The 15,554-nt window shown below is 32.1% G+C and overlaps 1 long non-coding RNA gene across 1 annotated transcript; it reads left to right on the top strand.

The window, feature by feature from the left end:
- The first annotated feature begins 2,097 nt into the window (after nt 1-2,097).
- LOC143074360 (uncharacterized) lies at nt 2,098-14,874 on the top strand. Its single transcript, XR_012977817.1, has 3 exons — nt 2,098-2,206; nt 11,005-11,057; nt 13,882-14,874. It is a non-coding gene; the product is annotated as an uncharacterized LOC143074360 (long non-coding RNA).
- The last annotated feature ends 680 nt before the right edge of the window (nt 14,875-15,554 follow it).

Raw genomic sequence — 15,554 nt, 5'->3', positions numbered from 1 at the left:
CTCTAGCCAATGTAGAAAAGTAAACGCATAGCAATAAGCACATAAAAATTCAGTTCAAGAGAGGTCCGAGTCCGATGTCAAAATATGTAACAAAAGAAAATAAATAAAATGACAATAATACATAAATAACAACAGACTACTAGCAGTTAGCTGACATGCCAGCTCCAGACCTCAATTAAACTGATTGAAAGATTATGTCTTCATCATATGAATATCAGGCACAATCCCTCCCGTTAGGGGCTTAGTATCATACTATCATAAAATATACGAGAAGAACATAATCCGTGTCATGCCAACAGCTGGTTTTTTTTTTTTTTAAATATATGCGTTTAGTTCCGACGCAAAGACCCTATAAGTGAATCAATATTACAGCAAATATTATTTCAATGTCTTTGTTAGAATGTAGGTACAGAGCTGTATCGTCTGCTAGTTGACATATTTTTAGGGTATTAGTGCTGCTTTTTAGCTTAATTTTTAATCCTTCAATATTTCTATTTTCTCTAATATTTCTATTCTTATATGCTATTCAATTTCCAGGATTACCTGCCTTTAGCAGCTCTATTTATATCTATATTTAATGAAACACAATTATGATCAGTATATATGTTGCAGAACTATAGGTCTTATATCGCATGAAGTGGATTTTTTGTAAACTTCAGGTCCTATTAAAAAATAGTTAATTCTTGTTGTGTCAGATCTATCTTTTCTACACCAAGTGAACAGCGTTTTTTGTTTGATTTTCTCTATCCAAACATCAATAACTTTTAATGATTTGATTAATTTGTTGAGATTACAAACTGTTTTTTTTTTTAATCTATTTGAGCTACTATATCATCAAAATCACCTCCTATAATCATTTGTCTTATGCTATGTTTATCCACTAATAATTTGATGTTTTTAAACAAGTCATTTCTAGTGTGTGTATCATTAGTTGCATATAAATTAACTGTAGTTAATATGTTGTAGAAATCTATCTTCTTCATCTTCAAAACTATCAATTAATTTCAAATTTAATGTTTTTTTTTTATCCAAATTGCAACACCTCGTGAATTGCTTGTTCCGTTACTTAATATACTTAGTTCACAAAAGGCATAAAGGGCGACAACAGATACCGTAGGGACATTTAAACTCATAGATCAGAGGATCCCAACTTCAATTAACGGTCTTGTTATTGGAGTCTCGTTTTGAATTGCGAATATCAAAATAAAGTCCAAACTTAAAAAAAAATCTTTCTGAATGACTTTTAGGGTGTAACTGAAATCGAAAGTCTACTCAATACATAACATATAAAAGTATTAAGAATTTACGGGAACAGAGAGTAGATGAACTGTTCCAGAGTGCTAAACGGAAAGTGAAACTACATAAACCTTGAGTTGAATATCAAGGGAATTTAGAAGTTAAACGTATTGTATGTTCAGCTTGGCTTTCGCCAAAACGTAGATTTTACTGTCGCAAATATCCGTTTACATGGCTCATACTGCCGATGTCAAACACAAAACTTAACAGATTACATTAATGTTATGAAAATTGATTGTTGCAAAACAATTGAACCTTTGGTAAAAAATGGAAAACAACACGTTTTATAATTTATTGCGTCCGAAGCGCTTTTCTGGATTTACCTTCATCAGGAACGCTCAAAGCCAAACATTTGAAATCCGAAGATGTATAAGTACCGAAAATCGTTGAAGAGCTTTATGTAAAAAAAACTAAAATATATAGCCAAATAAACTGGTAAACTGAGTTATCATTCTTAACATAATTGTAAAATCAAATCTTATCGATCTTATAGTAATTCATCGATTACATGAATGTTTTATGAGCGAAATGTGTATTGATGACTTAATCAGTATGCAGTTTGAATTGCAATTGAATTCTTCTTCTTTATATTTTTATACTGAATCTTTAGCACACGACAATTATTTGTTTTTGTTATCATTTTATATACATCATTCAACAAAAAGATAATTTGATCCTGACATTTTGAAAAAGCGCTATTTTCCTAAAATATTTTCTTCTTTAAACTTACAAATGGATCAAATACAAGTTTGACTATTTAGCATTTAAAAGACCATGCTAAAAATAAACCAACTCCATTGAATGTGATCATAAAGATTGACAGATTCATAGGAATTTACGCAGTACATATAGAAATTGCATTTAAATTTTAAATCAGCAAACGTAATATCGATAGTTTGAAGGTTTAAAGGTAAGACGTTTTGCATTTTATAAGTTTTTATCTAAAGCATAATTTTTGGCAATGTTTTAGTTTACAATGTTTACCTCCTCACTGTTAGATTGTTTTTGTTTGCCCTTAAATCCGTTCTTCATTTCTGGTATTCCTGTTCCGACTTGATATTTTATTTGCTGTTATTGAAATAACTAACACTGATATAACACCAACTAATAGTAACAAAATTAATGCAATAATACGAAATATAAAAATATAGAAATAAATGTACAAAAATTGTATCTATAAAAAAAATGTTTGTTATAAAACTATTATAAAGAACAAATATTTGGTTGACATGCGTAATTTACGGTCTGACACGATTTTATAAGTGCACAAGTAGTTAAAATATTATGTGTTTTGATGCAATACCTACGTTTAAAAGGTATTTTGATAGTTTCGTCGTCGATTATATAACACTTTGTTAAACGTCTAATAATCTTCTCTCATAAGAGGAATGAATCGTATTTTGTAAAAAGAAACATAATCTGTACCGTTGTTTTCCTAATATGGTTTTTGTTTTCTCTCAATCTATTAATGACTTATGAACAGCGGTATATTCCTGTTGTCTTTATAAATGAACGATTTAAACATTGTTGTGACGTCATTATATTATTGTATCCGTTTTTTTTTTAATTCAGTTATTGGGCTGAAAAGAGACGTGTAAGGAACGATATCTGTCTAATATTTTTTAAAATAACTCTCCTCTTTCTTAAAAATATCGGACAGCTGAAGGCAGTATAATTGATTCTTACCGATAAATGAAAGTTCAAGAACAGTTCTAATAAGAATTAGTTTCTTTTCAATGTACTTTCCAAACAGTTTCAGACACTTTACTTTTGTATAAACCTCAGAAAATACAAAATACTACAATTCATTGAATGCAATAATTATACATTATACACAGAAGCAAAGATACATACACCTACAACAGTACAATACTTTGATTTGATAGAAAACCGATAAAGTTATTTGTATAGGGAAATCAAGAGACAACATTATGTTTCGGTAACATAAAAAACACAAGTGAATATCCATACGCAAATAATCAAAAACTGAAGGTTCTAAAGACCCTGTGAGACGCTCATCTTCGTCTTTGTGTATTTTCAACAAAGGACACTTTCAAAACCTCATTAATTAAACAATGACCAGATTAGAAATAAGTCATTTTGTTGAACGTATTTATATGAAAGAGTTATTTAAGTGACATCCCAAATAGTAGACATTTTCATTTCAACAAAGAATTATCTTGGATAAAAATGCTTGTGAGAACATTTAAAACTCTGATTACAGTAATTTCATAAGCGATCATTATGTATATTGTTATGTAAACAACACGTACTACTATTATGATAATGACACCTGTCAATCAGTTATAAAAGTATCACCTCGTTGAATCTACAACACAGATTAATCAGATCAACTGATCGAAAAATCACATTAACCCTGACAGCATTTTCTTCTATTTCAATCCTAATTAGGTCTACTTTTCTGATATTGTGTATGTGTTTTTACAAGGAAATATGACAAACTTTTAATCTACTTAAACATTAACATGATTAATAAACCGAAAACAAAAGATTTCTGACTCATTTAATAGCTTGATTTAGGATAGATTATAGCTGTTAACTTTTGAAATCATATATGAAAATATTTATATAGACCACAGGGAAATCGCGAATTCTAAACGGCGCGAACTTTGATTGTGTTAGTAAATCGCGAAATAAAGACGGCGCAAAAATTTCCCGGTTTACAGTAGATAATTGAAAAAAAAATAACCTAAAACAATGACTTTTATGTTCGGGACAAAACATGAGCCTCAACGAACTAACTACTGTAATAAATTGATGCACGTTATCGCTACAATTGACAAAAAAGACGACAAACACACTTGTCAAGTTTTTCTCTCCAGTCATAAGTACTAATACTAAGTGAGCCAAAAAGCCCCAACGGCTTACTAATTAGAGCAAATTTGATGTCATACCTGGCTCTTGGAGCTGGTGAATAAGCATAGGAATAACGATGTTTAACTTACAAAGAAATACTGCTGATATGGGACTCAACAGTAACTACCAATTAATTAAGGGCGACGTCGTTTTTATCGACTTTCATATCAAATCGTGCCATCAGTCGACAGTTCCGATATCCTTATCACACTCAGGCATATTATCTAATCAATTTATTATTTAATTAAAAATTGCTGAAATAGATATTGTCTATTAAATTAACAATGACACAACCTATCAACTTATTCATGATGAGTTGTATAGACTGCCAATTCGTTTTGGCCAATTCCGTTGTCCCACTTTAACGTAAGAATATGTGTATGATTGTTCTACTGGTTAACTGTTTTTCCCGAAGGGTTGCATCTGCCCAGTACAGATTTGTACGGTTCGAACTTATTGACTTTATTAACATATATTTGACTGGTCAACGATGACAATTGTCAGTGTTAACACAAACTTAGCACAAAAAGCTGACTTTGTCATCTGACTGCTTTTAGACTTCTGACGAAAACAGGTCGGATAATGAAGTTCAAATCCGATCCTCTATTCGGACAATTCTGCGATTGAACTAGCTCTGTTTCAAGATGTTACATTAATATGATCTGCTCCACACTAAGTTAGATTTAGATCGATTGATATTTGTTTGTTATTTGTTGATGTGAGATATAAAATATAAAGTACTCATAAACCTTTGAATGGAATATCGATTTCTCCCAAATCAAAAGAAAAGATATCGGTTTCATCGTTTAAAGACCAACAGGTTACGTGCATTGCATGTATAATAAAATTATAAATATTTTATGTACATATATATCAAAGTCTAAACATTTTAAAATTTAGCAAGCCGTGTTAATTATTTAAGTGTATGATAGCATGAACTAATGATGGTCACATGTTAATTAACCTAAATAAATTTGTATTTAAATTTTGGTTATTCAAGATAGATTGTATAGTAAGAACATGACGATTTACATAAGCATTGATGTACAATTTCTAGAATGTATGCATAGTACGCTGTAATTCTGAGTACTATCATTTCTCCTTATATTTATTCAGCAATAACAGGAATGTGTCCATAGTATAAGGATGCCCCAATCGCACTATCATTTCTATGTTGAATGAACTTGGGGTTAAAACTCTAATTTGGCATTCAAATTAGACAGATCATATCATAAGGAACATGTATACTAAGTTTTAAGTTGATTGGACTTCAACTTCAATAAAAACTTCCTTGACCAAAAACATTAACCTGAAGCGGGACAGACGGACGTACAAACAGACGGACGGACGGACGCACAGACCAGAAAACATAATTCCCCTCTACTATCGTAGGTGGAGCATAAAACAAAAGTGTTTGATATTTCATGATGCGTTATTTGGCAGCATCAATCATCACTAACTATGGGTGTACCTTATAATCAGCAGTATAAGCCGGTGGTCTAAATCCGAGTAATACTCATCAACGATGCCAGGCTTATATTTGTGACCCTTAAAGACCCAACAGTGACGTTAGCATAAAACAAGTTAAAATACTGTAGTAGTTTCGGTATGTCAGAAAAGATTATAATAGTATATATATGTTTGTGAAATTTCCCCTAATACATGTTGCAGATCTTGTATAACTGATATTGACAAAAACGATAGATAAAAGCAACAATAGTATACTGCTATTCGAAAGTCATAAATCGATTGAGAGAAAACAAATCTGGGTTACAAACTAAAACTGAGGTAAACACATCATCTAAAAGAGGAAAACAACGAAATTTTTATATATAAAAAAAAAATAGATTGCATATGCGTTTTTACATATTTGTATGAAAGTGCTGTTAAACAAACTATCTATAAATCAAACGGAAACAAATTACATTACAATCAAAATATATAAGTACAGTTATCAATCTTTTTTGTCAATTGCTCGATAGAAAGGAGACTGTAAAAAGTAACAAACATAGAAACTTAAAAAGCTTAATAGGTATAGGAAGATGTGGTATGAGTGCCGATGAGACAACTCTCCATCCAAATAACAATTAATAAAAGTAAACCATTATAGGTCAAGATACGGCCCTTAACAAGGAGTCTTGGCTCACACCGAACAACAAGCTATAAAGGGCCACAAAATTACAAGTGTAAAACAATTTAAACGGGAAAACCAACGGTCTAATCTATATGAAAAAACACGAGAAACGATAAACATGTATAAATTACATCAACAAACGACAAATACTGTACATCAGATTCCTGTCTAAGAACAGGTCAACACATTTGCCTGTTATACTGCATTTTTCGTATGTATTTTGAAACGCTTTTTTTATCTTTGAAATAAGTCCCTATACTTCAAAGACATATGTATGTATATGTTACAGTAAATAGGTGAAATTAGGAATTACATGTAATTACTGAAATTTAGGAATTACATGTATCCCCGATGTATTTGGTAAATACAAGTAATTCCCGAAACGGCCCAGTTATTACCTGTAATTACTAATTTTAAAATGAATTTTTACACCTATTTACTAACTGTTAAAACAATGTTGTAATATGGTAAGCTGATCAAAAGTTATGATAATTCTAGCTATAGAAGATCAGTGAGTACTCTTAAAAAGTGATCAGCCTAAAATGTACCTTTTTTGTTATAAGAACATTAGCTACGAGATATAAAATAAATTAAATATGGTTTTTTGTTTGTTAAATCATTAATGAAAATTATATAATGAAATTATAATTCACTTTTAGCAGTCAATCTGGTTTTATTTTACTAAAATAAGCAGAGAAACATGGTTGATGATTTTTGCACTTGCAAGTGAATAATTGGACCTCATTGAATACGTATTCATGTGACCTTCAATTCAACACCTACCTGGAGATAGGTTACCGATGTATTCAGATTTAAAATTGTAAGGGTTTCGCAGAACCCAGGATCTCGCCTACTTTAGTTGTTAGTCGCAGGCTCAACAAAAATGGGGGGAAAATATCAAATCTTTTGACTAGTGCTGTAAGAAGATTCTGTTTAAATTTGGTTAAAATCCAGGGTGGTTTATGAAATCTAATAAATATTTAAAAAAAACTTTAACCGCAGAGTGTATGTAATGTTAACTGGGAAAAAAACCAAGTCCATTTATAAAGAATATACGAAAAGGGATTTCTTTTTTTACATACTTTACTTCTGGATATTATCTTATGAGCATTAACAAGCTTCTGTCCAAGTTTGGTAGAAATCCAGGATATTCTGAGAAAGTTATCAAAATTTTAAAAAACTTTAACCACAATGTGAATGTAGTGTTAACTGGCATATAAGTCCAATTATAAGTAAAATACGGAAAAACTTGGTTTTATTTTCACAAAATTTACTTCTTGAAAATTATCTCATCATTAAAGTTAAGCTTCTGTTCACGTTTGGTAGAAATCTATGATAATTTAAGAAAGTTATCAAATTCAAAGAGCTGTAACCACATAGTAAATATGTGTGGATGATGATAACGACATAATGGTTTGCTGTGTCTCGCTTTTGCGACAAAGGTCGCAGTCTCGACAAAAAGAAACATAATCATAATGACAACATTGAAAGAAAATCAAAAGGAATGGCTTATTCAATCCTCAACAGATCATTCTTTTCAGACAAAAACGATAATAAAATTTTGTTGCAGGTATATAAGCTGGAGTTTGTAGGTTTTGAAAAACTCACAAAAAAGAGAAACACAAAAATATGAAATGTGACTCTTAACACCATCAAATTGTAAAAAATTGCTTGTGAAAAATGTCAGCTTTATCACAACAGTCTGATAAAAGAAGTCGTGAATAAAACTATTTTGTAAAAGGAATTTGACTTATGTCATTGGGAAGGTTTATATGCAACAACTACAACAAACAACAAATATTTTATTTGCCAATCACGGCACCCAAAATGAGCAGAACAATTACAATGTAATTTTCAAACATAATGTAAAGTAAATTAAAAATAGGTTAAAAGGGACATTTTATGATTGATTTTGATTTAATTGATTAATATAAAATATTAAAGCAAATGAAGTAAGCAGAGTATGCCTGATGGAGATTACAATATAAAGAAATTATGAGATTTTAAGAATTATTCAACCAAATTTGGCATTATCAAATGTTTATCATCAAAAAGAGCTGACAAAATTGCCTATAAACTTCTCACAAATGTATATCTATTTTGGATTAATATCATTGTCTTGCATACTGCAAGTGATATTAAGGGAGTTTAAATACTTTTAACACAACCACTTTTCAGTTTCAATTCACAACCACTAAAGGTGTGCCTTATATTCTTTAATCCTTAATTAAGTCAGCCCTAAAATACCTACTCTTTTACTGTCTTATTTTGTATCTTGGATTATATCTTTAATTTTAAAACAAATATTTCAAGTTAGTAAATAGCTGTAAAAATGACAAAGAAAATCAGTGAATACCAATAATCACTGAAACAACTAGTAAATACATGTAATTACTAAGTTGGCTAGTAATTACAGGTATTTACTGAAATGTTTAGTAATTACCCCTAATTTCACCTATTTACTGTAACATATATAAACTGATCACCGTTATCTAATATTTACAAGAATGATTATGGATATATACATAGAAATTTCAGTATGTGCATATATGGAGTCAGAGACATACAATATAGAATATTTCATGTTGCTGTACTTGAGAAATAAATATACGATTTTCGTTCCAATAACCAAACGTCAGTTCTAGTCAAAGTGCTGCACATGCCAATATGTCAAAAGGAGACATATTCATGAGTCTGTTCAGGAATCTAGATGTCATAAGGACAAGTACACAGGTCTGATCATCAGAAGCGCCTGTATCTTATCAGTAGTATTTTTACAATTGCATGTACTTATGTTGATACAAACCATATCAACAATATGAAAAACCTCAACAGCTCCAATTGATAATATTGGACACTTGTATGTTAAAGGGTATTGTGTATTTGTGAAACAGTCTTGCACTCCTTTAGCCATTTTTTAATTGATAATTTTGTATTATACGTAATATATGTGGGTATTGCAAGAGAAATCTGTTTGAATGTTTGAAGAAGTATTTAAATTTAAGGTACCAGTCTTGTATTACAGTTCCAGTTTCCGGTGCATGGTATTACAGTTTTTGCATTAAGTAGTATATTCAAATAACTGTAATTTAAAGGCTAGCTATGAAAAAAAATGCTGGTAAATTTACAGCTGAGTTGGCAAATAATACTGGAGGTGAAAATGAAGTGTTTTTTATACCAACCGTCATAATAAAAGTCTCAGTGAAGTCATGATATGAATATCACAACAGTCACAATTCACCCACTCTTGGCAAGTATGATAGTTGGTATCTATATATGCATTATTGTACCTAATGAAATGGCTATCTACTTTTACAACCTTCACTTAAACTGTGAACGACCAATTTCCCTCTCAACCAGGGTTTCCGCTGGCGGTCGTCATTTTCGCAATTTGCGAAAAAATAATAATTGTGGCGATAAAAATTGATCATTTGCGAAAAAATTTGGCGAAAGAAATATAAATAACGATTTATTTTCCTCCATCTAGTTTATTTACCTTTTTTCGAGTTTCTCGGACTTTACCCGATCAGACAATACTCGGAATTCACCTTGATCTCATTAAGATTTGGAAAAAAAATCAATAATCAGCTGATTGCATTTTATAGCTATCGACAACAAAGGACTAATTAATAAAGGTGTTGATTGAATTGTTTGACAAAATTATATGGTTAAATGGCTTCCGCTAAATGTCACATAGTTTTTTACAGAATTTATTTACGACTTTTCGACGCACGTGTTTGAAGCAAATTTTTGACGTCTCCTCTCCTTTTGAAGATAATTTAGAAATGCGCATCTGGTGCAACAAAATTGGTACCGTTGATTTTATTACTACCACTGGGTCGATGCCTCTGCTGGTGGACTATTAGTCCCCGAGGGTATCACCAGCCCAGTAGCCAGTACTTCGGTACTGGCATGAAAATACGGATTTTTTGTGTTATTAAAATTTGCTGTTACACAATATTAAAAATTATTATAAATTAAGGAATGTATCTCCCTCATGCAAAGCTCTGATTCCTTTCACGAATTTGGCTATACTTTTTGGACCTTTTGGATTATAGCTCTTCATCTTTTATATAAGCTTTGGATTTCAAATATTTTGGCCACGAGCATCACTGAAGAGACATGTATTGTCGAAATGCGCATCTGGTGCAACAAAATTGGTACCGTTGATTTTATTAGAAAAGAAAGCTGTTGTTGTGACGAAAAATGTTTGAAAGCAAGAAAAATCTCCGATTTAAAACTTTAACTATCCTTTGACTTTAATATAGGTAATTGATTATGGAGACTACTTTAAAGTCTTTTGAGTGACACACTTGTTTCAAGCAAAGTTTTATGTCTCAACTTTTTCATTTACGATGGTCAAGAAAAGAAAACTGTCGTTATGAAGAAATCTATCCAAAAGGTTGGAAACAACCCCTCGAATGAGAGTAACCCTTCACTGTAATGACTACATATGAAATGAGGGATCATGAAATCATCTTATTTAAGGGAGGGGGGGGTAGAAAAAAGGTAAATTTTAAACGAAAAATATATTTATGTTACTTGGCGAAAAAAATATTAAAGTGGCGAAAAATATATTGTTTTGGCGAAAGAGGTGGCGAAAAAATTAATGGACCCAGGGGAAACTCTGCTCTCAACCATATTCAAATCAAATATGAGATCTTGCCGTTTGATTTGGTACATTTTATATATTGCAGAAAAGTTCTAAAGGTTACTGAAATGGGCAATACAGCATCAAGTTTTCCTGCAGGTATACTAATATATAATGGTACTAAGTAGATAGAAATGTCAGGTGACGCTCATTTCTACTATACTAGAAATTCAAATTACCTATCTTGTTTGAGTAGGCGCAGATACAATAAGACATCAAGAATAGTTATCAAAGGTACCAGGATTATTATTTAATTCGCAAGACGCGAGTTTCGTCTACATAAGACTCACCAGTGACGCTTAGATCATAATAGTTATAAAGCCAAACAAGAACAAAGTTGAAGAGCATTGAGGACCCGAAATTCCAAAAAAATACGGTTAAAAAATTTATTGCTTGGAATACTGTTTGTAAATATGTTGAAGAGATTTTCAAACATTGTATTCTAGATTTGTGGGTCTCATGTAAATGATTTGTCTTTTTGGTCTTCAACACAATCAAATTTGTATCGTTCTTTTCAATAGCAATGTTTTGTTATGATATATAGCTCGAGGATCTATTCATTTAGTTAATTTGTTTGATTTTTCGTTTAACGTTTGCAATAGCATGAATTGTTCTATATAATAAGAATGTTCTTATCCCGGGCATAAAAACAATGCCGTATTTGGCGAAACCTTTTCAACTTTTTATCTCCAGTGCTGTACAACTTTGTACTTTTTTCACTTTCGATATTTTATATCTGGGCGTCACTTGTAAGTCCTGTGTGGACAAGGCGCGTTTTTGGCATATTGAATTTTAAACCTGATGCTTTTTGTTATCTATTAATCATATTTTTCTTTGTCTAATATGTTCTCCTATTTATTTGTATTGTAGTCCTGTAATATTATGTTGTCATTTCAATGTTATATTTAACTTTGCCATTAAAGTGCGAGGTTTGGCATGCCACAAAACCAGGTTCAACCCACCACTTTTATTCCCCTTTAAAAGTGTCCTGTACCAAGTCAGGAAGATGGCCATTGTTATATTATTGTTCGTTTCTGTGTGTGTTGCATTTTAACGTTGAGTCGTTTGTGTTTTCTCTTATTTTTGAGATATTGAGATCAGACGTGGCACGGTACTTGTCTATCCCAAATTCATGTATTTGGTTTTCATGTTATATTTGTTATTCTCGTGGTGTTTTGTCTGATGCTTGGTCCGTTTCTGTGTGTGTTACGTTTCGGTGTTATGTCGTTGTTCTCCTCTTATATTTGATGCGTTTCCCTCGGTTTTAGTTTGTTACCCCGATTTTGTTTTTTGTCCCTGGATTTATGAGTTTTGAACAGCGGTATACTACTGTTGCCTTTATTTAATATTGTCTCGTTGTTAACCAATATTTTAACTGTTTTTCAAGTTATTTATATAACAGTAACGGCACAAGTCTGCTATTAAAAGGGTTTACATGGCGCCTTTAGAAATATCTACAATGAATCGATAAACTTTATTGCCAAAACTTTCATAAATATTGCCAAATAGAAAATAAGTGTCAAGTCCACTTGTATTTTTAGTATTTGTATTTTTATTCATCTGATGGGTTAAGCTTTTGTCAACTGAGTTTTATAGTTCGTTCTGATGTTACTGTTACAACACTGTCCCAGGTTAGAGGAGGGTTGGGATACCACTGGCATGTTTGAATCCGCCGCATTCTTTATGTATGTGCCTGTCCCAAGTCACGAGCCTGTTATTTAGTGGTTGTCGTTTGCTATATGTTATTATTTGTTTTTCATTTATGTTTTGTACTTAAATGAAGTCGTTAGTTTCCCCGTCTGAATTGTTATACATTGTCATTTCGGGGTCTTTTATAGCTTAATGTCCGATGTAAGGGGAGGGTTGGGCGCCCACTGACATCTTTAAACTCGCCAAATTCTATATGTGGCTGTCTAAAGTCAGGAGCCTGTTATTCAGTTGTTGTAATATATTGCTGTTACATTTTTATTGCTCGTTTATTATTTTGTACATTAATTATGCCGTTGTTTTCCTCGTTTGAATTGTTATACATTTGTCAAGTCGGGCCCTTTATTGCTGACTATGTGGTATGGGCTTTGCTCATTGTTGAAGACCGTACGGTGACCTATAGTTGTTAATTTCTGTGTCATTTGGTCTCTAGTGGAGAGTTGTCTCATTGGCAAAATCATACTACATCTTCTTTTTTAAATTTATCATTTTATCATCTCATCATACCTCAAGTAAGTTTATCTAGCATACTTGAGAAAAAGGCTTTAATCTTCTTTTTTTATATGTATACGACCAATTAAATTTGCAATCAGATTTATGTAATGACCATTTAAATTACTTTTGTTTGATACGAATGTACATAAAGAAGTGAGGTATAGAGAGTGGAATAGTCAAAACTGTCAGGCAAATCAAAAGGACAATCAAATCATAATTCACGTAATTTAACTAAAACATCCATAGATTATTTTGAAATCTTTAAAACCAGGTTTAATCCACCATTTTCAACATACGAAAATGCCTGCACGAAGTCCGAGGAGGCATTAAGTATTATTTTTACTATTTGGATCTCTTTGGAGCGTATGGTTTAGAATGTAGTTGATGACTTCCATGTAATATTTTCGTCTTACCATCACCACGTTGTTGGCTGCTTTGTCGGCAGGTACGAACACAAATCAATTCGACAGTACTTCATTTTTTTAATCCTATAAATAGGCGTAAAACGTTTTTTTTTCATTTCTGAATTATTTTTATTTGATTGTTTTTCTGGAATCCTCTGGATACTCCTTATGTGATTGTTCTGGTTATTAATGAACGGTTTGAAGTGGTTGAAATTTGATAAATAAATCTACAACTGTGTTTTGGTTTTCCTCAATATCGATAAATGACTAATGATAAATAAAAAAAGGATTATTCATGACATTACAATTTATTTTAGGAATAGAAGACGAAGTACGAATGGTTATGATCGGAAAAACTGGAAGTGGTAAAAGTGCAACCGGTAACAGCATCCTACAAAAGGATTTTTTCAACTCATCATCACTAAGTTCGTCGTGTACAAAAAACTGCAGACGCGGTGACAACATTTACGACACCGGGAGCAAAAAATATAATCTTATTGTTGTTGACACTCCTGGATTGTTTGACACGGGAATGCCAAACGAAGAGGTAACCAAAGAAATCACAAAGTGTATTGGAATTAGCTCCCCGGGTCCTCAAGCTATTATTTTTGTAGTGCCTCTCGCAGTTCGCTTTACGCCAGAGGAGGCAGCAACTGCATTAAAGTTTCGGGATCTGTTTGGAGAAAAACTCTTGGACTTTATGGTCATTGTTTTTAGCCATGGAGATAACATAGAAAAGGAAGTTTCTATTGAACAAATAGTAGCAGAAGCTCCTCCACCCTTAAAACAACTCTTAAAACAATGCGGAAACAGGTATGTGGTTTTCAATAATAAAAATGCTTCTAAAGATAAAAAGAAGAAACAATTGAAAACATTGATGGAAGTAATTGAAACAATGATCACAAACAATGACAAGTCGTTTTACACAGACCCAATGTTTAAGGAGGCTGAAGAAGCACTACAAGAATGAATGGAAGAACTTAAGAAAGAAAATGAACAATTGCAGGCGGTAGACCTCCGCAAAACAGTGCGAAAGGAAGTGGAAGAGGAGAAGGGTACTGTCTTATCCAATATCGGCCAAGGTATATTGGCCGCTGGACAGAATATGGCAACAGCAGCGATAGAAGCTACAGGGGTTCCTAGTTTGTTGAATGGTTTTTCTAATTTGTTTGGGCAGTAGAAATTATTCAACGAGCTTGATTACAGATATTTTAAAATATCGTACCAATGTAAAATAACTAGAGAAATACACCTTTTACTACTTAACCAACATTAAAACCCTCTTGTATTATTATATTTGTTTTAAATATTTGTAAATGTTTTCTTTTGAATTTGAAATTTAGAGTGAAAATGGCGAATGTGTCAAGAAGAACAGAACCCGATCGAAAAGTATAAAGAACCCCCAATGGGTAATTAATACAACGTGGAAATCACAGACTCGCAGACAGGCTTCAACTGGCCCCCGATTATGGTATTTTAGTTTAGAGAAATGGACGTCACCTTAAACTCATAAACATATACATGAACAAAAAAGGATACAAGACTTATACAAACTAAAGGCATCTGACTTGGGACAGGCGCAAAAAAACCGGCGGGGTTAAACATCATTAGTGAGATCTCAAACATCCCCTAATTCCTCTTGCTATTTTAAATGAATCAGCACAAGGCAATATGCACAGTAAAACTCAATTTTAAAAAGTCCGATGTCGGAAACTCCGAGGAAAATTCAAGAACGGAAAGTTCCTAATCAAATGGCAAAATCAAAACATAAAAAATATCAAACGAATGGACAACAACTGTCATATTGCTGCCTTGGTACAGGCATTTTCTAATGTAGACAATGGTGGATTGCACCTGGTTTTATAGCTAGCTAAACCTCTCATTTGTATGAAAGACGCATCAAATTCAATTATATTCAAAACAAACAGACATATTAGGTAACAATGTCAAAAAGGGGTACAGCAGTCGACACTGTGTTAGAATCTTAATC

This window comes from Mytilus galloprovincialis, chromosome 5 (genome assembly GCF_965363235.1).
Source record: "Mytilus galloprovincialis chromosome 5, xbMytGall1.hap1.1, whole genome shotgun sequence".
Classification (NCBI taxonomy): domain Eukaryota; kingdom Metazoa; phylum Mollusca; class Bivalvia; order Mytilida; family Mytilidae; genus Mytilus; species Mytilus galloprovincialis.
This window is presented reverse-complemented; position numbering and strand designations above follow the sequence as displayed.